The 25,564-nt window shown below is 41.8% G+C and overlaps 1 long non-coding RNA gene across 1 annotated transcript; it reads left to right on the forward strand.

Moving 5' to 3' along the window:
- Positions 1–7,588: 7,588 nt before the first annotated feature.
- LOC139434630 (uncharacterized) lies at positions 7,589–8,308 on the forward strand. The gene is made up of 3 exons (XR_011643965.1): positions 7,589–7,722; positions 7,797–7,906; positions 8,017–8,308. It is a non-coding gene; the product is annotated as an uncharacterized lncRNA (long non-coding RNA).
- The last annotated feature ends 17,256 nt before the right edge of the window (positions 8,309–25,564 follow it).

The following is a 25,564-nucleotide window of genomic DNA, read 5'->3' on the forward strand; positions in this document are numbered from 1 at the left end:
GCCGCTTTCTTGTTTTTAATAGCTTCGGTATCTTTCTCAGCTATTTGCATCTTCAAGAGTCTCAGTTGTAGTGCTTCCATTTCTGTCTTTTGTGTTTGTCTTTCTTCTGTGATTTCTTCTAATCGTATGTTCTCTTCTATCAGGTGTTTTGATTGACTGGTTAGCACTCTTACTTCATACTCCAATTCTTTGAGATGTTTGTTCATGGAGACTCCATCCAACTGCAAGACTTCTCCTATAGAACCAACATTCGGGGAGGGAGGAGGGACTTCGGCCAGGCTTAGATACAGCTTCGGAGTTTGGATAACTGGAGCCTCTTTGGTTTTTTCTGCTATGTCTTCCCTCACTGGCAGGTCTGCTACTCGGACCACATTTATGCTGTGTGCCAATAGGCTGGCATATTCCAGATGGAGTATCATACTTGTAACTCTTATAAATCTTTCTTCAGCTTCTCTCCATATTACAGTTAGCTGTTGTAGGCATTGTTCGTGCTCATAGTCGAGTACTGCTCTTCTATGGGCTTTTGTTGGTCCAGGTTGATCATCTGCTGGAACCAGTCCTCTTGTTTGCCACTGTTCCAACAGTTTCTCTATTTGGTTCCATGTCTTCTGTCTAAGTTGTGGAACTGTTGTAGCATCTGATCTGATTTTTACCCTTTCCATGATATCTGCAGTTGAGCCTGGCTCTGCTTTTGGTCTCAACTTAGTTTCTTTCGGTGACATGCTCTCTAACTATTCGAATGATCAAAGCACTAGTCCTCTGACTAGTACCTTTGTATTCCCTCAAAATATCCTACATCAGAATTGTTAAATCTGTCCTTTTTTTTGTAGTATTTTTTTTTTTTTAAATAAAGTTAATTAAAAGATAAAAATTATGCAAATTTTAACATCTGAAATGCTAAAAATAAAAATTGTACAGTGTATGGTTTTGACTATGAAATATGAAAATTAGAAATCTGGTGAAAATCTACTGTGTTTCACTTTTCAAAATGTTTGGAATTATGTAAATGTCATAACTTGTGTTAGCTTCAATACATTTGTTTGCTTATTTGAAAAAGTATTATATAAAGTGTCTTATCTTATAATTAGAAACTACTTGCAATTATATCTCGGCAATGAAGCTTGTGTGTATTTATAACACTTAGAATTAGACTTCAAAATGCTATTGAGTGTTTCCTCTATGTAATAATTCTGTACTACCAGCAGAGTGCGCTATTGTAATTTCCAGCTCAATCCACTAGGGATAGCTGTTGCAAAACTGACATATTTTTAACAAGAAGTAGCTTTTTTCCTTAAAAATGGGAAGAAAATTAGAATATGGTTAAACAACACAGCCCACAACCGCCAAAACACATTTGCAAACAAGAATATTCAAATGAAAAACGCCAATACACACTTGTAAACAAGAATATCTCAAATAAACCGAAGCAGAAATACTTCCAAAACCAGACTCCTACAAATACCAAACTTCCCAAGGTAAGATAACCTGTCTATTTTATAGTTCCAACTCTGCCAAGAGACATGATTTGTCCTTCTCAATATGGAGTGCCTAGCATCATGTGAGTGTGACTGAGTGTGTAAAAACAAACAGAGTACTTTCAATTAGCATTTCACGAAATGGCGACTTCCGTGTGTCTTATTTTCAGCATGAGGGCAAAACAAGATGGCAACTGATTTTCCAACCTTTAACCTGAAGAACAAAGGGATTTGATAACACACCTCGTGTCTCTCACAGGGGTGGTTTAAATAATGGCGGGGCAATCTTGTCAAGAAAATTCAACACAAAACAACACTGCAGTTTAAAATAACATTTCTATCTAGTTTACTATGAACAAATGGGCTTTATCTTATTGATATCATCACTTAAAGTTAGGAACCCTTTACGCTTAAGCCATAAACTTATCTGCGTAATATTTGACTTTATAGTCCACTACAGTCAACTGCTGCCATTTAGACACGCTAGGTGGATGTAGTATGGGAACCAATCAGCGACTATTAAATGACCGTCGTCAATTTAACGTAATGCTGTCGTAACCCCAAATACTGTATTCCACCCGCAATATCTTGGTTGAAAATAGAACAGTTATGACCACTGATAAAGGCTTACACCTTAAATCAAGCCTTTTCCTCAAAAAAGGACTTTTTTAAAACAGTTGGTTCTCAACTGTTTTCGACTAGCACTGTCTTCAGTTACTCAACCCGAAGTTGACTCGCTATGCCTTGTTGGTTTTCAATTACTTGGCCCGTAACCAACTCGCTATGTCTCATAGATCTTAACAATAATCGTTAAATGGACATATATATCCTTACGTCATAGGCTAACTAACTACTAACGTAACAAGAGACACCTACATGAAAACGCAACAAGACACCTATCCAAAGTACAATGACCACACACATTTATAGTTAAAATACTAAACACACACAAATTAGTAACATGCAGGGTTAAATGTAAGAAAAAGAAGAAATATGAACTCACCCTGCTTGCAACAAAGCAACGCCCCAAGGTATATAATTGTTATTGTTATAAATTTGGTTGTTTTAACATTAATTTAGGCAGTCTCTCAGGAGTCCAACTTACCAGACAGACACACACTCCTATTGTTCACTATGTAATCTAATGAAGATTTTGAATAAACAGGTACTTCTTTACCTTTCTGTATTGGGCCCGAGTGTATATCTGCCAGCATTGTTCAAACTCCTTTGAAAACTGCAACCGCTCTCCCGGTGTCACGAGATCACGTCAGGGTCACCAAATGTTATGCTGGATTCGTTATTCTCGCGTCCAGGTAAGAAGCTTAAAAAGGAGACTAAATGGAGTCTCTGAGAAGGTTCAAAATTGGTACTTTAATTAATAAAAAGCGCGGTAATGTTACAAGCAGGATATTGTTCAGTCAGGAGAGAAAGTCTGCAGCATTCCTCTCCCAGGTGCTGGCCGTGCAGAAGAGACCTTCCAAGCATTCGTCTCTCCCGCTTGCTGGCTGTTCGCTCCTCCTCTCTGGGAGCTGTAGTGACGCAGGGGACTTCCCCCCTCGTTCTCCTGTGTCCGATATCGCGTTAAACAGAGGATTTCGACATTTTACATTCATTGCTTACTTCCACATGCCTTTTCTCCTCCTTATCTCTTTCATAACTTTATATGTAATACATGTTAACGGCGTCAATAGCCACTTTAATGATACTAATGGACGGTAGTCCCGGATGTCGTCATGACGGATTTTCAGAATAAAAGCTTGGTATTGAGAACTTCCGGGTTTTTCCAGAATAAAATAGCATTTAAACTGACTGTATGTTTAAGGTACATTATGCCATAAAACATTGATTTTAATTTCTAACACGTCGCAAGGTCTGGTGTCTTCAAGAAGATGTTGAAAGTGTCTTCTCTTTACATGATGGTAGAATGAGTTGTACACTCTATATTCCTCAGTGCATCCATCAATGCCACAGAGCAACCTGAAGTCAGGGCTGCGACTGTGCAGTCGATTAATATGGCTCAATAATAATTTCAGTGAAAAAGTTATAAAAACGCAGCAGATAACGCACCGCCAAAGCATCGTGAAATCTCCCAAAAGTTAAAGTTATTAAAACGTTTCTTCTGCAGCAGGAAACGTTGGGGAAAATAACTAATGAAGTGGGTTTATCACATTCTCTAGCTGTATGGGGGAGGCCGGTGAGTCATGTTCCTATATATATATATACACGTCATAAAAATTCCTGGGAATAACTTGTGGAATGATGTGCATCTAGAAACAGATGTTTGAAAAGTTACCTATGACCGCATCAGTTATTAATATTCCTAATATTTGCAACATATACAATTTCTCTGTCACCCCTTTTTTTTAAGAAATGGTACCTTCCAATGGGAACCGCGAAAAGGGTCCGTTAAGGGCGTGTGTTAGGTCAGGTGCACCACTGCACCTAGCTTCAAGGGTTGCTGGGCCGGCTAGCTTTCCTTCAGGTAGAAGACTGAACCTCCGTGATTTCACATCTAACTACGCCATGGATGAAAATGGAAGAGATATCACATATCCGGGCATGGATGCTATAGCAACTGCAGCATTACAAGGTAATGCAATTGTGTATTTTATGCTGCACCTCTCCACCAAGCTTTACATTATTTGAATCGGTTGGACAACAAGTTAGCATGCAAAGTAAGCTAGCTAGCTGGCTACATATCTAGTGTTAACTTAGCTAATATATACTGTAAGCTGTTAATAACTGCACAAATGACAAATCGTGCTTAACATTTTAATGTATACTGTATTATTGCCAGAAATAATGTCAAGAAGCAAATGAACCTTCCACAACTGACAGTAAAGTATTTAGCATAGCCATCTTTGGCGCCCTTTTTTGTTGTAGACAGCATTTCACAATGCGTTGTTGTATGATAGTGCGGGCTATTGTAACAGCAATTGTTTAAATGTCAATTATAAGTAAGTGCAATACATGTTTTAATGTTAAATACAATCTTGTGAAGCTAGCCAGAAATCTACATTACTCTTTCATGTTATGTATTTAGATACATATGTTGCTTTTACCTTATTATTAACTGTGTGTTTAAATCTGTTTTCAGCTGCTAATATAAGCAGAGACATGCTGCCCAGCCTATCTAAGGAGGACTTGCGTGATCTCCTTCCTGGGCCTGAGCACTTCTTCAGAAGAAGAACCATTTGGAGACTGACTCATGATGATAATGAGGTAATTCCAGATTCTAACATTTGAGGAACTTTAAACCTGTTACCAAGTAAGCCTTTCCTAGTCATCATGCAGTTATTTGAAGAAGTGGAGTTTTTTGGTTGTGTTGATTATTATTTGTGTCACAGTGTAGTGTTCTTTTCATTGTAAATACCATTATTTTTATATATATATATATGCATCTTTTATACAGGGCCAGGAGAGAGACCTGTGTAGACTGAGTACCTCTCATGGGACTTGTGATTTCAGCCCTATTCCCACCCCCCAACCTTCCTTGTTTGCCTCCTCTTCCTCCTCCTGCCCCAACCCCTGTCCATCCCCTGTCTTTTCTCCACCCTCCTTCCCCTCTCAAAGCCCACAACCCCAACATGGTGCCAGCAGAACCGTACAGCTTCTTAGTCCACTGTATGTCTTATACACAGACACAGATTTGGAGCAATCACGAAGCACCTTTTCTGAAAAGCAGCGTGCTGGAGAAGAAGGAGACTACGTCCTTTCCAAAGACCTTCGCTGTCGATTGATCAGGAATACAGTCACAAGCATGATTTCCATTAAACGAGCAGCTGGGGATGACTTTAACTATCCATGCAGCCGTGAACTCACTGTAATGGCGAAGCGTCTAATTGAGTACTACCCAATGCTTCGTGACAGATCTCAAACCAGTAGAGCTGAGTGGGTATGTCACTATTCAAGTTTTCAACTCATGGTTCAGACAAAGCACTATAATCATTTGCCTATCAAACTGGGAGTGATGTGTTTTATCCAGTTCAATAAGAGCTCTGTGCAACTGCTTGTATGGTGTATTTTGTTTGATACAAGTTTGTTTAATGTGAGTTATAACGCAACCTGTTGTGTGTGTGTCTTGTAAGGAAACTGTGAAAAAGCAGCTTTTGAAAAGGATCCAGAATGTGACAACACCCAAAAAGAAGCAGGGTTCAACTCCTTCAAGAAAGAGGCCTAGGAGTTTAAGCTTTCAGAGCAGCCATGAGACATCCACTGATGAGACTGATGAATCCACCGCATCAACCTTGATCTTGGAGAGATCACCACCATCTCGATGCAGCGCCCCGGAGGCTGAACAGTTATGTGGTAAGTACAGAAATTGAAATAGTAGATGGTTCAATCTCTTCAAGAAAATGTAACAATATCAATAAGCTATTTTAGACACCCTTTTTTATTCAAGATTACTCATCTATGTTTGCCCTGTGTCAGTCACTATGGCTGTTTGTGTGTTAATGTCTCATTTAAACTTTAACATCAGAAATAAAAATAGTGGGGTTTATGTTTTCTAGCATCAGAAACTGAGAGCCCACAGACCCAGGCGAGACATTATAAGACTCTACAGGCGATGTATAAAACCAAGGCCAGACCAAACAAGATGGATGTTGCTCAGCTCCTGGACCTCAAAATCCAAGCGAGAAGGGCCTTCATTGACTCTGATGTTACAAAGGAGCAGGACAGGCCTTCCAACATTCTTAAAGCTTATCCTTGCTTTGGAGAACTGGATCATGTAAGCAAATGTTTTCGTTTTATGTACAACTATGCTTCCTAATTCGGTTAACGTTAGACCAAATTTGAAATGAGAAATAGTATGACAATTAAATCAGATCTGTATCATTATTTATAAATAAATGACTCAAACATGCTTATTGAATACACATATTTATTCTGCATAGATATATAAAAACCCTCCACTTATTTAAAAAGAACACATTTCACAAATGTGCTTCTGATACACGCAACATTATTTTGTTAAGGCCCTGTCACACTGTCCCGAAATTGACACCCGATGGACACACGAATATGGAATTGTGAATTTCGCACGAAGATGGCCCCGAACCACACACGAAGGCAACATTTACATTACATTTAAGACATACAACTGCAATGAAAGTACCAAAAACAATTATGTTACAGTACTATGATACTGTACTGATATCTTCAGACTTTGTTCTTTACTTTATCCGTCTTTATATGTAGAAAATATTACGTTTTCTCCGTAATGTTGTTTCCATAACAACAACAATTTCCTGTCAACTGTCCTTCAAAATAATATATTATATCCTTTTTAGTTTCACAGAACACAAATTGGGTTATTTACATAATATATTTACATGATTTTGTTGTGCAATAAAACAACCAGATGGACACACGATAAATGAAATGTTCAAATTCGGCTGTGATCGTAGCAACATCGGCCCATTCGTGAGGGCATCTTAAGCCATCGTATGACCGCCGGCGGAGTTTCTCAGGCTCCGGCAGCAACTTCGTGAGCGGAGGCAAAATCTTTGGCATGCCAAAAAATTGCCGAAGGACCTTGCGAAGGTTCATTTTCGTGTTGAATTCGTGTGTCAATTTTGCCCTTCGTAAGGCCATCGTGAGGGCATCTTGTTATCCTCGGTGCCATCGGGCATTCGCCCCGATCAGAGTGAATGTGAATGCACCGATGATAATACGAAGATGACACGATTTGACAAGATGCCCTCACGAGTGCCTTACGAAGTTGCCGCTCACGAAGTTGCTGCCGGAGTCTGAGAAACTCCACCGGCGGTCATACGATGGCTTAGATGCCCTCACGAATGGCCCGATGTTGCTACGATCACAGCCGAATTTGAACATTTCCTTTATCGTGTGTCCATCGGGTGTCAATTTCGGGACAGTGTGACAGGGCCTTTAGTATTATTGGTCCACAATACGTATTTAAAAATAGTGTGTGCATCAGACATATTTCTATGTGCACTGTAATATTTTTGTTAAGTGACCATTTAAATCACATTATACACATGAATCTTTTTTTGGAAATTAAATTAAGAGACAAATTACTAACCCTTGGAATATAGATTTGAATGTTTCTCCTATATATTTTCTCTCTCGTTGTCTTAGCTAATGGATGAACTACGGCGGGTCCTCAATCAAGGCAACTCCCACTTCTTAATGGAACTTAAGACCCGGTGGGGGACCTTTTGTGAGAGGGCACAGTTTTATGGAGTTTTCAAAAAGCTCATGAGGCCTCCGCAGCTTGACAAAGGTGATTATTATCTCTGACGATGTCTATTTATTAACTGACTGCAGGAAACGGAATGACGCTTTTTTTTCCAACAGTAAAGCACTCAATTGCCATGATGAAGGCTTTACCAGAGATGTTCCCATCACCTATGGCCCCACCCAAGAAGTTAAGGCATGCAAGTGAGGCTGTGCTCCACGTCCTTGAGGTAAGAACATTTATAATTCTTACATAATTCATGTCGATACAAAGAGTGAAATGTTGTGATCATATTTGTTTGGCTTTTTGTGATGATTTCTTTGTCTGTTTTTGTGTCAGTCTGCAGAAGACCCCAACACCTTTCTTCAGACACGACCACTCTCCAGCCCTGTTGTCATCATCTGCGAAACCAACTGTATACTGGCCATTGGAACCATGCCCGTGCTCATCTTCCCAAAAGAGGACATTCATGAAAGCGTGATGTATCTCATGGCATGTTATTACACCTTTCACCTCACCTATCCTAAGTGCATTGCAACACTTCTGTCTGTGGTGCAGACTGAAGTCCTCTTGGACGCCATTCACGACTGTGACATGACTACTTCATACAAAAAGGCTATGGCCGACTGGAAAAAGTTCATAAGTGATTAGGGCACTTATATATGAGGGGCCGCTAGGGACATTATTCAGAAATACTGTTCACATACACATGTGAAACACTCTCACACACAACTGAAACCAACATAATTTACAAACATATGTAAAAATCTCTCATATACACATATGAAACACTCTCACACACACACCTGAAATGCGCTCACACACACACACACACACACACACACACACCACAACACACACACACACACACACACACCTGAAATGCTCTCACACACACACACACACACACACACACACACACACACACACACACACACACACACACACACACACCTGAACGCTCTCACACAAATATAAAACACACTATCCCATATCTGTGGGAGAGCGTTTCAGGTGTGTGTGTGTGTGTGTGTGTGTGTGTGTGTGTGTGTGTGTGTGTGTGTGTGTGTGTGTGTGTGTGTGTGTGTGTGTGTGTGTGTGTGTGTGTGTGTGTGTGAGTGCGTATCACATGTGTATATGAGTGCGTTTGACATGTATATGTGAATAACTTTGGATTTCATGTGTGTGAGAGCGTTTCATGTGTATATGAGAGATTTTTACATATGTTTCAGGGTTTCCGTTAGCCGGTAATTACCGGTTTTTAGCTGGTAACATTTATAAAAAACCGGTAAATTCAAAACCTGACGGTCAAAATGTCTGGTAATAATTAGGGAGGCTCCGATCGATCGGCCGCCGGTCATTATCGGCCGATATTCACTCTTAATAGTTTGATCGGTGCTCTCTATAAAGGCCGATCAGGAGAGCTGGATCTGATCGATATGGACATAAACGCGAGTGAAGTGTAACCGGACGCGAGAGAGAGATCAGATCAGCTGCTGAGTCTGACCGAGACACGCAGCTCTGCAGAATCACCTGAAGCCCCGTCCTCTGTTTAGCGAGCTGCAGGAGCTGACTGCTGTCAGGAGAGAGAGGGAGAGGGGAAAAGAGAGGCTCCGTTTCTCCCGTGTTATTATTCAAAGTTGATGTAAACTTCTGAATAATGTACGTAATCTACTACAAGTAGTTTGTTTGAATGTAATAATTATGTTGTTTGTTGTTTGTGGAATCATTTATTGAAAAATTAATCTGAATTTTTTTCGATCTGTTACGATTATAAACTGAAGCAATATCAAAATGAGCCCCGTGAACTGAGTTTTAAACATCAGCATATCTGCTCATAGTCCGGTAATTACCTGCTAACGGAAACTCTGCTACACAACTATTATTATTATTATTGAAATATGACCGGTAAGTTTCACATTTGTCCGGTAAAATAAAATCTGCCCGGACATTTGACCGTCGAGAAAAAATCCTAGCGGAAACCCTGATATGTTTGTAAATTATGTTGGTTTCAGTTGTGTGTGTGTGAGAGTGTTTCACATGTTTATGTGAACGGTATTTCTGAATAATGTCCATAGCGGCCCCTCATACTTATAGTCCTATTGAAAATTGTTAGCTGAGTCAAAAGTGTCATGAGAATTTCACTTGCGTTGCATTTTACAGTGAAATAATGTTCTGTTTTTCTCTAAAGACATATCTGATGACTGACCTTTACTACACTGTTTGAAAACAATAAAAACATTAAAAGAAATCATTTGAGACTCATATTTTTCTTTATTTTTTCTTTATTTAAGTTTATATCTTGATAGGATTAAAGATTTGTGAAGGTTTTGTCTCTACGTTTCTTGGTATTTAGCCTTATTTTAAGAATACTTTAATAGCACCAAATGCTGAATTTAAGTAGATTTTTCTACATATTAAGAAAATAATTCTTAAATCTTATCTTTGTATTTAGACAAATATACCTGTTTAAAGTGAAGCTGCACTGGATTTAAGATATGTTGCCTAACATAAAATATAATTTTGGGACAAAAGCAGTAGAATATGCTGAATTCAAGCACATTTTCCTTATAATAAGATTATAATTCTTAAAGATATTCCTTGCTTCAATTCAAATGTACTTAATTTTGGTTTAAAAACACTTGTTTTAAGATATCTGTAGATCTTTTTAGGCTAGATATATTTACTTGTTTTAAGAAGGTCTTGGCAAGTGAATTTTTCTTGTTCTGTTGGCAGATAATTTTTCTTATTTTAAGTAATATATTACTCATTTTACTATTTATTTTTCTTGTTTTTTGAGGCTTAGTTTTTGCAGTGTAGGCCTATATTACAGACGTCTTTTAATCAAGCCTCCAGTATTGACAATTACACAAATGACTTGTCAGTACAATTACCTTTTGAGGTGTTTGCTAAATGTGACCTGCTCTATCGAAATCAGTCGCATTGACCCGAAGATACATTTTGAGTTGTATACACTGTTGGAAAGAGGAGGAAGAAAAAAAAAAAAAAAGCAACCTCTTAAACCAGATATCTTACCATGACTCGTGCATGCATGGTTGTGACATAACCGCCAAAACAGAAATATGTGGACACAATGTATTTAGTTTCCTATCCATGTGAACATGATTTGAGTGGTGGGGGACCTAACCTCCTCTAGGGGGGGTCCTGGGGGCATGCTCCCCCGGGAAGATTTGTTTTTAAATGTTGAAGTTAAAAGCATCGATCTGCTGCACTTTGAGAGCAACATTAAGAGATCTATGGATACATCTCTCAACATCCATATAAAACAGAACTGTAAGCATATTTATTTTTCTGTATGGATATTTTACAAATCACTCCCCTTTCAAACTGTATTCTTGTTTATTAATAACTTTTGTTACTGTGATATAGTATTTTATAACTGTTTACTTTATTCTCTTATTTTATTATTACTATAATGATCATTTAAAGATGTGCCTTTACCTCAGTGGTTGTAGAAAAAGCTTCTGATATTCGTTAGCATAGTTAGCTAACCAGATGCTAATAACAACAAAGTTATTGACTGTCTGATCAGTATGACAGATGAGCAGATCGCCACTGGGCTTACAACTAAAGACACAGCCACGCAAAAATTGTGGCATGTGTACGGCTCCTTATGGGTACTGCAGTTTTTGGAAGTGCCGGAGTGGCGTTCCGGTGCTCTCCGTCATAACTGCATATAGACATATACCACGTGATGACACGTTAGGCTCGTGTTGTGTATAAGGACCCCTGATCTTGGCTAGGAAAAACAGGAACTCGCTTGTTTAATTTTTTTGCGTTCTAGATTTCTCAAATGTTTGTCTTTTTTGCGTGTTTATAAATTACCTCGAGGGCCGTACCAAATTGTCTCGCGGGCCGTATACGGCCCGAGGGCCGGAGGTTCACTACCCCTGCTGTAGGACAATGTTTTAAGGATCTCTTGTCGAGCTAGGTTGTCAGTTTGAAATGTCTGGATGAAGACTGATTTACAAATGTTAAAAAATGCATCTTTTCATCCTCTGTTTGAGGGAAAACCCCAAAAAGCATGATAGGGCGAGCCAGGCCCCTTTAAGTTATTTTATTTATTTTTGTCTGCTTCTGAGAAGCTAATGTATAAGTTATACAGTTATTTCTGCAAGAAAATTACAATAAATAATAATAAAATGAGCACCAAATTATTGAAAAGTATCGATAAGAGTATCGAAAAATACCGATAAGCAGTACCGGTATCGGTAAAATCCTAATGATACCCATCCCTACTGGTGAGTGTGCAAAACTACATCAGGCCTTCAGAGAGAGGTTCCAGGACATGAACCGTTACCAGAAGGAACTGAACATTTTTGCAACACTGTTCAATGTGGAACCAGCTGATGTGCCTGAAAACCTACAGCTGGAAATCATTGAGCTGCAAAGCAACAATGAGCTCAACGCTAGGTACAACAACCTCCCTCTGCTTGAGTTCTACAAACTGTGTGTGGGGGCTGAGGATTTTCCCATTCTAAGGAGACATGCACTGAAGTTTGCATCACTGTTTGGGACAACCTACCGCTGTGAGCAGTTAAAAAAACTAGGGCCAACAGGGTGGGTGGAGGGGGTCTGGAGGACGGGTTTGGGCTGACAGCCCAGGGGCACAGCGGAGGACCCGGAAGGGGTCTCGGGCGGACGGCCCGGGGGCAAGGCAGAGTTCAAAAAGGGGGACTCGGGCGGACGGCCCGGGGGCAAGGCAGAGTTCAAGGGGACTCGGGCAGACGGCCCGGGGGCAAGGCAGAATCCAAGGAAGAGTCAGGGGGCCGAGCCCGAGGGCGCAGACCGTGGCTCTCAGGGGGCCGGGCTCGAGGGCGAAGACCAGACAGCTCAGGCTTCGGCAGGAACCCCCACGGAAGAGGACCAGGAGTTGGCAGGACCCCCGGGGAGACAGGTGACGGCGGGACCTCCAACGGAACAAGACATGGGATTGGCAGGACCCCCAGCGGAACCTGCAACAGCACAGGACATAGGGTTGGCAGGACCCCCGGCAGAAGAGTCGTCGGCGGGACCCCCAACGGGACAGGACACAGGGTTGGCAGGACCCCCGGCAGGAGAGTAGTCGGCGGTACCTTGTTGTACCTACACTTCCTACAGCGTAACCTGAGACCAGGGCCGGCCCGTCGCACTGGCGTTATAGATGTTCGTCTAGGGCGCCAGATCTGTGGAGGCGCTGCGCTGACAGCTCTGGGAGGGAAAACAAATGTTTTGACCGTTGGTGCTCATCCTAATTTTCGGCCTTGATGTAACAACATTCATAATTAAGTAAATGTAACACCCTTTTCACCCCGGTTACACGTTTCATTCGCCCTGTGCGATGGGCGCTGCAAGTGATGAAAATGGGGGATGTTGGCTTATCTGGCGCCCGCAGCTCACAGACAAAGTGCGAGTGAGCGAGGGAGAAAGGGAGGGTGCACTGGAACCGGCGTTGTTGTTATTAGCATCTGGTGCTAGCTGATCTAACGGAAGAAGAAGATGTTTCTACAATGATGTGGAGGGAGAGTCCTCTCCAGTCAGACTGAGGCTGATAACTACAGCTCAGTGTAATGTAAGGACTCTTGAGTGTTTAGATAGTTCACTTTAGTCTAAGTTATCTCAGTGGGTCTCAAACGTTTTGATCACAATTTATGTAAACACATATTTCCAAGGCACTCCTTTATAATTATTGGGATAAAACAGGTTTGACATCATTCTAATGTATACTATAGGACAGTAAACCAGACATATCGTTTTAAACTGGAGAGATAAAAAAATATGCATAAATAAAATAGTAAAATAAGATATGAATGAACAACAAACATAAAATACGTTACATGTATTTGTTATTGGCTATGGGTTATTGGTTATGCTCACATACTTATTTAATTATTCAAATGCAAACCGATCTTTTTCATATGGGTGTTTATGTACCCCCTAGATCTAGTCTCTAGTAATTCTGCTGTGAAAGTGCACCAGATTGAAGCATTTTGCTTTAAAATGTTCAAACATTTCTTCCTGGTATGCCTGAGAAGGCATATATGCTTGTTTTTCTCAACAAGAACTTAATAATTTTTTTTACCCTGCCCCTCAAAGAATCGGAATTGAGAACCGTTAAGAACCGGAATCGAAAAGTAGAATCGGAATCGTGGAAATTCAAACGATACCCAACCCTAGTACTGAGTGTGTGTATTTCGCGGGTTGAGTGATGTACAATGGCATCCCGTGGAGGAATTCTGAAATGTTTTACTGTTACATCACAAAAACGCACAGCAGAACCAGACCCTGGAGCGCCGGCCTGTTTATTTACTTACTCCTCTTCATCCCCTATGGGTAATAAGGCTGAGATGAGAACTCTCCATCGTATTTAGTCCTTAGCAATATGCTGCCTCTCCCCATGTAGGGATGGGTACCGAGCCCCGGTATTAAACGGGCCCCGTCCGGAATTATTAAAGACAGTGGTAACGTTAAGCCCCGACGTTATCGGACTTTTTATCGGTACTGGAGACATGTAAAATATACGTCATATGTATTATTGCTACATACACATTATATCGCAGTTTTAGTTTCACCAACTCTGTTTCTAATATGCAATAAGACTACAACTATGATGTATTTTCGAGCTTTCCAATCCAGACGAGATCTCTCTCTCCCGTCTGTGTGTGAGGGGGCGAGGCCGTTTGTAAAGGTCCCAGAGTAACCACTAACAGGATGACAGTCTGTAACACAGTCAGGAGACTGTGTTACAGACTGTCATCCTGTTAGTGGTTACTCTGGGTTCTGTCTTCAGGACAGAGTGTTGGATTTTTTTGTTAATTGGATGGGACTTGATTGGATTCAATATTAGAGTAATTCTCTCGTTTGTGTGTTTGTTTAAATATATTTGGCTTTTGTTTATGTGATTGAATGATTTACTCAAATAAAAATGTTGATGAATGATAATCTAATGATTTGTATGATGTTTTATTTATGTTAAAGGTCACTTTGAATGATTTTAACTAATGATAATGTAGAAAAACTAACATTTTAAATTCGGGACGGTCCACATTAATTTCGGGACGGCTTAGATTGTATTTCGGGACGGTTCCGGAAGGATGGGACTATAGATGGGACTAGAGAAGGGACTTGGGAAGGGACTAGAGGAGGGACTCGGGAAGGGACCAGAGGAGGGACTAGAGAGGGGACTTGAGAGGGAGCTGGAGGGGTGACTTGAGAGGAGGCTTGTGACGGTCGGTTCGCCAACAGAACACGGGGGGCTGAAGTCGGCCGGAATGCCGACAGGGCACGGGGAGCTGGCGTCGGCCGGTACGCCGACAGGACACGGGGAGCTGGTGTCGGCCGGAGACGAGGGGCTGGAGTCGAAACCATGGCTGCTGGGGCCAGGACTGAGGCTGGAACCATGGCTGCTGGGGCCGGAACCATGGTTGCTGGGGCCAGAACTGGGACTGGAACCATGGCTGCTGAGGCCTGTACTGGAGCCGGAACCATGGCTGCTGGGGCCAGAACTGGGGCTGGAACCATGGCTGCTGGGGCCAGAACTGGGGCTGGAACCATGGCTGCTGGGGCCTGTACTGGAGCCCAAAGCATGGCTTCTGTGGCTAGGGCTGCTAGCCTGGACCTGCGACTCCTTCTCTTATGAGCCTTTTGGAGGCTCCGTGGACCCCCAAAAGCCAGACGAGTTCCAGAGAACGACTCTTGGACAGGAGCAGGAACTGAGGCAGAAGCAAGGATTGACTCCAGATGGAGCACACCGATGCGTGTGGTGTCATAATGGGAATTGGGAGGCAGGGAGCATCGGGGCACCCGCGGAGGCCAGCTGGTGAAGCTGAAAGCTTGGTTGACGCTATCCTCGTCCCTTCGGACTGAAAATGGACCGGTTCAACGACTCTCTTTTTCTCTGCGTTTACTGGACCCTATCGACCCCTGGCTGGTACCTGTCGTCGGCTCTGCTGAGGAAACCCAGCCGCTGTCATTCCCGTCTAGGCAAACGCGGAGTGAATCCCCCCGTGGGGCTACGGGCTTTTTTTCACGAAACTGTGTCTCAGGGAAGAAACTCAGCTAACTGATGATACGAACCAAGTCTTACAAGAAGCGTCTAGATGAGCCCTGAGCGAAAAAATGCTATCGCACTTAGCACATAACTCACGGCTTAAATACCGTATCTGCACAAACAAGATATCGATTAGCAAGCTGAGATTCCACAGATTCCAGAAATATAAGTATCATCACTATGGGCATATATTTGTCCATCCATCCATCTTCTCCCGCTTATCCGTGGTCGGGTCGCGGGGGTAGCAGTTCCAGCAGAGAGCCCCAAACTTTCTTTTCCCTGGCGACATCAACCAGCTCTGACTGGGGGATCCCAAGGCGCTCCCAGGCCAGCGAAGAGATATAATCCCTCCACCTGGTCCTAGGTCTACCCCTTGGTCTCTTCCCAGCTGGACGTGCCTGGAACACCTCCCTAGGGAGGCGCCCAGGTGGCATCCTAACTAGGTGCCCGAACCACCTCAACTGGCTTCTTTCGACGCGAAGGAGGAGCGGCTCAACTCCGAGTCCCTCCCTGATGACCGAACTTCTCACCTTATCTCTAAGGGAGACACCAGCCACCCGGCGGAGGAAACCCATCTCGGCCGCTTGTATCCGCGATCTCGTTCTTTCGGTCATGACCTATCCTTCATGACCATAGGTGAGGGTAGGAACGAAAATGGCCCGGTAGACAGAGAGCTTTGCCTTCCGGCTCAGCTCCCTTTTCGTCACAACGGTGCGGTAAAGCGACTGCAATACCGCTCCCGCTGCTCCGATTCTCCGGCCCATCTCACGCTCCATTGATCCCTCACTCGAGAACAAGACCCCGAGATACTTGAACTCCTTCACTTGGGGTAAGGACTCATTCCCTACTTGGAGTGGACAGTCCATCGGTTTCCTGCTGAGAACCATGGCCTCAGATTTGGAGGTGCTGATCCTCATCCCAGCCGCTTCACACTCGGTTGCGAACCGATCCAGTGAGTGCTGAAGGTCGCAGACCGATGAAGCCATCAGAACCACATCATCTGCAAAAAGCAGTGGTGCAATCCTTAGTCCACCGAACTGCAGACCCCCCCCCCCCCACGACTACGCCTCGAAATCCGATCCATGTATATTACAAACAGGATTGGTGACATATATTTGTCTCATAATTATTTGTGTGAACATACAAATTATTTGTGTGTAAATATGTGATTTGTAAATGTAAAACACCATCCACAAATGCATTTAAAAGATTTGCAAACTCACAAATAAATTTGCAAATGTAAAACGGATCTGCAGATACGCTATATATTTTCACAAATAAAATAAATAAATCTGAATATCTCTTTAACATTGACAATTTTCGATCAGGCATTTGTGAATCCTTTTTGTGTTTGTCAACCAAAAATGTGCAAGCGGATCTCAAATCTCTGCTTGTGGATCTCAAGTCTCTGCTTGTGGATCTCAAATCTCTGCTGGTGGATCGTCTTTTTACACACACAGAGTTTTGAGACAAACTTTCCGCCGATCCCGGCTACAATCTACTCGTGTCACTCGGCTATTTTCGCAAACCACGTGATGGCCTGCTGATGATGACATTTCCGCATGATTTCAAAGTAAGAGCATGATGGTTTGTTTAAGGCGAGACACCCCAGGTGAATAGGGTAATTTTTTTAACTTAAAGTTATCAGCTAGAAATTTCTCCAGGTAATTACTTACAATAAGGCAATTGTTTTTTTTATTACAAGGTTTCTGAAATAGCATGTTTCAATATGCAAATTAGCCATTATCTCATTAAATATGCACATATTTTAACACATTTCAGGAATCGAAGTCTGAACTTTGGATAAAGCCAGGTTCAAAATTCTCGTTTCATTTTGTAGTCATATTAGTATCTAAGGCTTTTACAGAAGGGATATTGGATATCTCTTTTTATCACTCCATAAATCAGAAAATACTGTCAACAGCCCTAAAATATCAATTTTCGCCATGTTTTTAGGTATACAATGTTGTATAATTCAGGCTATGAATTATATATGAACAAACCCTTCTGTAAAAGCCTTCATAATATTGATAGGAATATAACTGGAAGGTTTGGTGTCTCTACGTGCTACTGAAGTTGAAATTTCGAACTCAGAGTAGGAGAAAAAACTCATTTCGAGAAAACGACCTTTAAAGATTGCAGTGAGGTGCTAGCTAAACCCTCCTGTTCTTTGGATGATAGCTGGCACATCGACGCACTCCGTGAAGGCATTTCATGTTCAGGGTCATTTGTTTTTTGTATAACCTTGCTTCGTGCAAGTGACAATTGTTGTTGTCTTCTCTGTGAACGTTTTTTTCGCCGTTCTTTTGCCATTTTGAGATTTCAATTTCTAGCGGAAAGCTAACCAGGAAGTGTTTTAGCACACCACGTGACGCATCTGAATGAATCACGTTGTCAGAAATTGACACCAGCCAATAAGATTTCGTTTCTTGGTTTAAGACCCCTTAATGCTTTGACGATTGGTTGCTGATACAAAGGAAATGACCATATTTGGATCCAATGAGATTGTGCAGGAGAGACGGAGCTTTCCAGCGATACCTCTGTTGACATGGTGCACACAGCGGTCGCGGTACTTTATGTTACGTGAGAATGCTAACTTTTGGTGAATTTAGGAGAAATCTACAGACGCAAATAGATAAACTATGGTAAAATAAACACTTAAATGTGTATTTTGTACGTTTTCCTTCCAAAAGCCTGAAAGAAATCATGTTATAGAATCAAAATTGACCAGTACTTGAAAAACGATGTTTTTGCCTGCCGTGTCTCGCCTTAATGCACTGTTTTGTATTATAATGAACAGCGGAACGCTCGATACATTCTTTATCACCATCATCATGTTATAGTGCTAGTTAGTTTGTGTTAGTTATATCGAGCACTTTCGTATGCATTGATGTTGAAGTAGGCTACGCCACTTTCGGGTCCCAGGGAGCTAAAGCAGCGAAGCAGCCCTAGAGATAACTCTTTCTTCATTGTTTTTTGTGTATTTAGTCAAGCGGGTCAAAGTTACAAAGCACTTCACATCTTATTAATTAGTTTTACCTTACCAGTGCAGTGGTAAAGTGATCTGTAGAAAAGCACGGCCCCTACACACGGTGGCGTGCGTTGACGCTTCAACGCTTCTGCCCATTCACTTTGAATGGCGTGACGTCACAACTGCATTGTGGGAGCAAAGCGTAGCCCAGAGACCCAGACAAATATCTGATTGGTTGCATTTATTTTCTAACACAAAACCACTGAAATGCGTAGTGCATGGACCGAGAAGGACAAACAAATCAATGTAACACTAATATTACAGAGCAACAACACAGATACGATTCTCATTTATTCATTTTATATACATTTTATTAAATATTATCCATTTTGTTTGTTTGTTTGTTTGTTTTATTTTGTGTTCCAGGATATTCTCTGCGCAACGTTTGTTATATTTTCTGTGTACTACACAGAAAATATCATCAGGGAAGCTTATTTTACCTATATTTACCTATACCAAGATGGCGCCGGGTTGTCCAAGCCTCTCTGTTTTAGTACTAGTGTTTGTTCTGTGTCTGTTTTGCTCAGTGACAAGGACCATAGACTCTGTTAGTCTACAACCGACACAAGCTGCTTAAGATCAAGGAAAATGTGGGCTTTTTTGCGAAGTTTGGCCAGGGTGGACACACAAACTCCCCTCCCCCTTCTATCGGCTGTACCTGCACACCTACTGCGGGGCGGGCCCTCGTTTCCCCGGAGACGCAGACGCCGAGGCCCTGTCATAGTCTTAAATCATGCGCTCCTGTCCGTCATGGTCGTATGATGAAACCCTCCACTGCTGCTAGTTTCTCCCCTGCATTTGTAAACTTAGCCCAGTCTGATACTATGTCCTCTGACTCCATGGAGACTGAGCAATTAACCTCAGCCTTTCTCTCTTCCTGCACTGGAGCTCTTGGCATTGTTGCTCCCCTGAAACTCATGCACCCCAGAGCTAAATCTGAACCCTGGCTCAATGACGTCACTCGTGCTGCCAGGCGTGAGTGCCGGCAGGCTGAGCGCAAGTGGAAGAAGGACAAGCTTCATGTAACTCATGACATTTTAAAAGAGAGTAAGCATTGTAAAAGCTGAAAAGATGTGTTACTTTTCAGATATTATTTCTAGTAATTTAAACAAACCTTGTGTTCTTTTTAAAACCATTGATGCTATGTTAAACTCTCATTTATCCACTTGTATTGAAGCTCCAACTGAGGTGTGTGAACAATTCCTCTGCTATTTTATAGACAAGATCTAGTATCTCACCACCCTCTTTTGACCCCTCCATTGATATCACATGCACTGCTGTCTTCCAGCAGTTTGGATCTGTGTCGTTGTCATCTCTTAGTGACATTGTTGCTAAATTAAAACCCTCATCTTGTCCCACAGACCCAGTCCCTCCTCGACTTTTTAAAGATATATGGGACACTATTGGATCTAATGTCCATACAATTATAAATAGCAGCCTAAAGTCCGGTTCTGTGTCAGTTTATTTCAAACAAGCGGTTGTGGCACCCCTGTTAAAAAAAACAAATATGGACGCTTCTGTTTTCTCAAATTACAGACCCATCTCGAAGCTTCCTTTTATTTCAAAAATATTGGAGAAAACCATACTCTTACAGCTGCAGTCTTTTATACATGCATACAATATTTTTCAATCCGGTTTTAAAGCGCTTCACAGTACTGAGTCTGCCCTTCTAAGAGTGTTCAATGACCTCCTGGTCACTACAGACTCTGGTGACTCTGCCATCCTTATGCTCTTAGACCTCACAGCTGCCTTTGATACGATTGACCACTCCATCCTTATCTCTCGCCTAGAGCACTGTGTGGGTATCAGCGGCACTGCCTTAAAGTGGTTCAGGTCCTATTTGTCCCAGAGATCTTTCTCTGTTAGACTTGATGAATTTGCATCTTCTTCTGCCCCCCTATCCTGTGGAGTTCCCCAAGGTTCTATTTTGGGGCTCATTTTATTTTCCTTAAACCATCTCCCCCTTGGACTAATTTTTAGAAAACATGGTGTTTCCTACCACCTTTATGCGGACGACTCCCAAATATACCTTCCCCTAAAAAAGCAAAACACTAGCTCTCTGATGCCACTGGTTGACTGTCTTAATGACATAAAGGCTTGGATGGCGCTTAACTTTTTAAATATAAATGACAGCAACACGGAGGTCATTGTATTTTGATCATGGTGATGTCCTTTCCATTGACCTGGGTTCCCTGCAACCATATGCAAAACCCATGGTCACAAATCTGGGCGTTAAAATTGACAGTGCTTTTAAATTGGATAAAACAAATCATCTTGGTGGTTAAGTCCAGTTTTTATCACGCGTGTGGCTCCTGTCCAAAATTAAACCAGTTTTATCCTTTTTAGACTTTGAGCGTGTAATTCATGCCTTTGTTTCTACGCGTCTAAATTACTGTAATGCACTTTATGCCGGCCTAAACAAGACCTCGCTGGCACGGCTGCAGCTGGTACAAAAGGCTGCGGCTCGGCTGCTTACAGGAACATGCAAGCATGAACACATCACACCAATTCTGGCTTCTTGTCAATTTTAGAGTACATTTTAAGATTTTATTATTTGTTTTTAAATCGCTTAATGGACTGGCCCCAGAGTACATATCAGACCTTCGACAGGTGTACAGCTGATCAGCTGCTGCTGGTAGTCCCAAAAACTAGGAAAAAGACCAGGGGAGACCGAGCCTTCTCAGCGGTAGCCCCCGGGCTCTGGAACGACCTGCCCCCCCATGTCAAATTGTCGCCCACCCTTCAAACGTTTAAGTCCGGTCTGAAGACCCACCTCTTTTCCCTCGCTTTCGAGTCAGTTTAAGCTATGTTTTATCGATTGTTATGCATTTTATCTATTCTTATGTGTGCCTTTTATCTATTATTGTAATATTATATGTTATTATAATGTTATGTCTGCTGTGAAGTACTTCAGTGAAACCCTCTGTTTTTAATATGTGCTATATAAATAAAGTGGATTGGATAACGTTGGGCGCGAAAAATCACAGTTGAGGAGGTTGAATTGACAAGTAATAGTATGCTACTAGTATTGCTACTAATATGTCTCAAAAACGAATATTAGATTTCTTTAATGACCCCAAAGTCAAACAACCAAAAAACCCTATCGACTCGGAGTCCCTTCAGGTGGACACAGACAACTGTCTCTCCAGCAACCCGGAGGAGTGAACATCCGTGGCTCTTGTTAACGACGAAGTCCCATCAACAAACAGTAAAACGAACGCCAATTAATGTGCTACTCTCACAAGCTGTTGCTAAGGAACAAATGACTGCACAGACTGTGATTTATTTCCACCACCCCTGAGTGCAAGGCTACCTTCGGTGTTCTGTAGCCAGGGTTGGGAGGGTTACTTTGTACATGTAAGCAGTTACTGATTACTGAATACATGGCTCTGAAAGTAATCCGAATACAGTTACAGTTACGTGTCTTAATAACGTAATCAGATTACTTTTAGATTACTTTTGGATTACTTTCTTTTTCCATCACAGATGGGTATGTTTTGGTGTACAGGAGACACAAAAAGCAAAAGGAAACTGAACGTGTTTTTACTGTTTTAATGGCTTATTAACTGAAACATAACATCTGAAACGATGTTATGTTTCAGATAATACACTTTTTGGGGATGCAGCTTGGGATGTGAGGAGTGAGGGACATGGCTTAGAATGGGCGTGTCGCCTTCTGTCCTGCCAGTGACAGTTGGCAGGACATGAATTAAAATGTCAAACTCAGACTTCATTTTAAGGACATTTCGGCCAGGGGTTTAGAGCTATATTTGTTTAAGCCCCGGATTGGCAACACAGGAGAGGAGAGTGTGTGCACCAATCTGCCTTGATAGATGTATTCATGTCCGTGACACTCACAGTATCTGCTGCCCACAGCTGTTTTATAGAAGGAAAACCTCCTTCACTTCATGAAATCTCTGCAGCACCAGGAGGCAGCGGGAGGGTTAACTCAGCCTCTGAGAAGACGAGCGTGCAGTGCCTTTCACGCACCGCCTTTCACGCACCGCCTTTCACGCACCGCCTTCACTGTGTTTGCCTTCAGAAATAATCATTAGTAAGGTTAAAGAGCGACCGCAGGTGTTTTAACTACACACACACGCGATTTAAACGCAGACTTTTGTTCCTCCATGTTTCGTTGTTATTGTTTCACTGAGCGAGCGGACCCGTGATTTTTTTTCAAGCGCTTGTTTGGTCCATCTGCGGCGGTAATAGGTTTTGTGGGCTTTGATGATGCGGCTGTACCTTTAGTAATGAATATTAAATGTTGTGAGGAAATCTTTCCACCAATGAGTCCAATAAGTAATCCAAAATGTATTCACTTCAGGTTTACGAAAGTAACTGTAATCAGATTACTCGTTTTTCAAATGTAACGCGAGCTGAATACAGTTACTTGATTTTTGTATTCTGATTACGTAACGCCGTTACATGTATTCCGTTACAACCCAACCCTGTCTGTAGCCTATGCTGTGTGCGCGCGAAGAGAGAGTCAGAGAGAGTGAGAGAGAGTGAGAGAGAAGTTCAGAGTTAGTCGTTATTAATATTTTTGGATGGTTGCTCTGTGCTCACTTAAATAAAATAAATAAATACGTTCATTTAGCGCTTTTCTAGCATATCGCACAGCAAAATTCACAAAAAAGTGCAATTGTGTAAAATGTGTAAATTGTCACTGTTAGAAACCTATGATTATTCATGTAGGCCTATTCCGTTTTAATCTGTTTAATCTCTGTTAACTCTGCATCTTTTACTGTTATACAATCGCACAGTGCGCGCTATAAAGTTCAATTGCGTTGTTATTGCTACCCGGCTGCGTCTCAATCAACAATAAATCGTCTTCTGATTAGAAAAAAACCTGCTGCATTTCGTGTGTGAAATCCCCCCGCAACCCCAGCTCTGACTGACTTCCCGCATCCCTGGCTGTATTGAACAAACTAACTGTATCACTATAACATGATAAAGAATGCATACAAAACAGTGCATTAAACAAACCATCATGCTCTTACTTTGAAATCATGCGGAAATGTCAGCAGGCCATCACGTGGTTTCCGAAAATAACCGAGTGACACGAGTAGATTTTAGCCGAGACCGGCGGAAAGTTTGTCTCAAAACTCCGTGTGTGTAAAAAAGATGATCCACAAGCAGAGATTTGAGATCCGCAAGCGCATTTTTGGTTGACAAATACAAAATGGATTCACAAATGCCTGATCAAAAGTTGTCAATGTTAAAGAGATATTCACAGATCTTTTTTTTATTAGTGAAAATATTTAGCATATTTGCAGATCCGTTTTACATTTGCAAATTTATTTGTGAGTTTGCAAATCTTTTAAATGCATTTGTGGATGGTGTTTTACATTTACAAATCACATATTTACACACAAATAATGATGAGATAAATCTATGCCCATACATCATTGAGTGATCCGAACTCGCTTCAAAAACAGACATCACATCACGTAGCTTCACGGAGGAAACACCGGAGAAATTCTTACCTTAGCTGTTGCTCTGATCAAAAGTCGTGTTCAATTCTTTAAAATAAAAAAAATCTATATTGATTCTGACTCTTCTACATCCAACTCAAAGGTTTATCATTACTTTGAGAAAAAGAGATTATTAATGTTCCCTTTTTAGAAGTGTAGTTATCAGAGATGTTCACAAGTCTTTTTTTGCAAGTCCAAGTCAAGTCTCAAGTCTTTGGTCACGAGTCCAAGTCAAGTCTCAAGTCTTTGTGGGGTGAGACTTGATCAAGTCTCAAGTCTTTGGTCACGAGTCCAAGTCAAGTCTCAAGTCTCTAAAAATAATGTTGTAATAAGCCTTCTATTGTCTGCTGCTATCCAGTCTGATAAGAATACTGCACGCTATATCTAAGAAATTCAAAGCAGTTATTATCACTCCTATATCTATTAGCATACAGTATCAGTACTGATTAGTTGTTTGTTATATGATCACTTTAAACAGGCTATTGCAATGCAATATGAGGAAAAACATCACACTTTAGCTAAATGCAAACAACTTATAAGCAAAACACTTCAGAATCAGAAATCAGTATCACAAATACAAAGCTAGTAGCAAGCTAAGTTAACATTACATAGCTGATGCTGAGCTAAACATGTTTGCTAACCGTCCATGCGTTAATGTGACTGACCTCTCCGGGTGAGTTTTCAAGTGCCTGATGAAATTCGACGTTGTTGCGCCAGCATCCTTGATTTTGATATTGCAGACTTTGCAGTGTGCGCTCCTTTTGTTGGTGCCGCCGGCGTTTTGTTCGAAGTTTTTGTAGTTGAACCTAATTACAAGCGGTACAGCCGCAGGTCATGGATGTATAATAAGCCGCAGATGTGCCGCCGGTCGCTATTGTGTTACTACGAGGTAGTAACAGAGGCGCGCACGTCTGCGTAATGAGCCCGGCTAAAATAACTGGATGGCCTACCTGCCTGTCAGCCTTCCATCTGGGCACAAACTTATCTCGTGCCCTCATTGGTCATGTGCGCGTTCGTGTGTGTTGGAGGAGGCGGGCTCTATAAGGAAGTAGCAGCCTCTAGCAGATTATCTCCGGTTGTGTATTTTCAAATTCTAGCGATCTCGAGCCGGTTTCTCTCAAATGTACCTACCCCACCTTTAATACGCCAAAAATAGAAAACACAATGATTGTTCACGAGTCCCAACACACGAGTCCAAGTCGAGTCTGAAGTCTTTTGGTCACGAGTCCAAGTCAAGTCTGAAGTCTCTGTGTGTGCGACTTAAGTGCGACTCGAGTCCGAGTCGCAGACTCGAGTCCCCATCTCTGGTAGTTATGCTAATTTGTTCTGGAA

This window comes from Pseudochaenichthys georgianus, chromosome 10, assembly GCF_902827115.2.
Source record: "Pseudochaenichthys georgianus chromosome 10, fPseGeo1.2, whole genome shotgun sequence".
Taxonomy (NCBI): Eukaryota; Metazoa; Chordata; class Actinopteri; order Perciformes; family Channichthyidae; genus Pseudochaenichthys; species Pseudochaenichthys georgianus.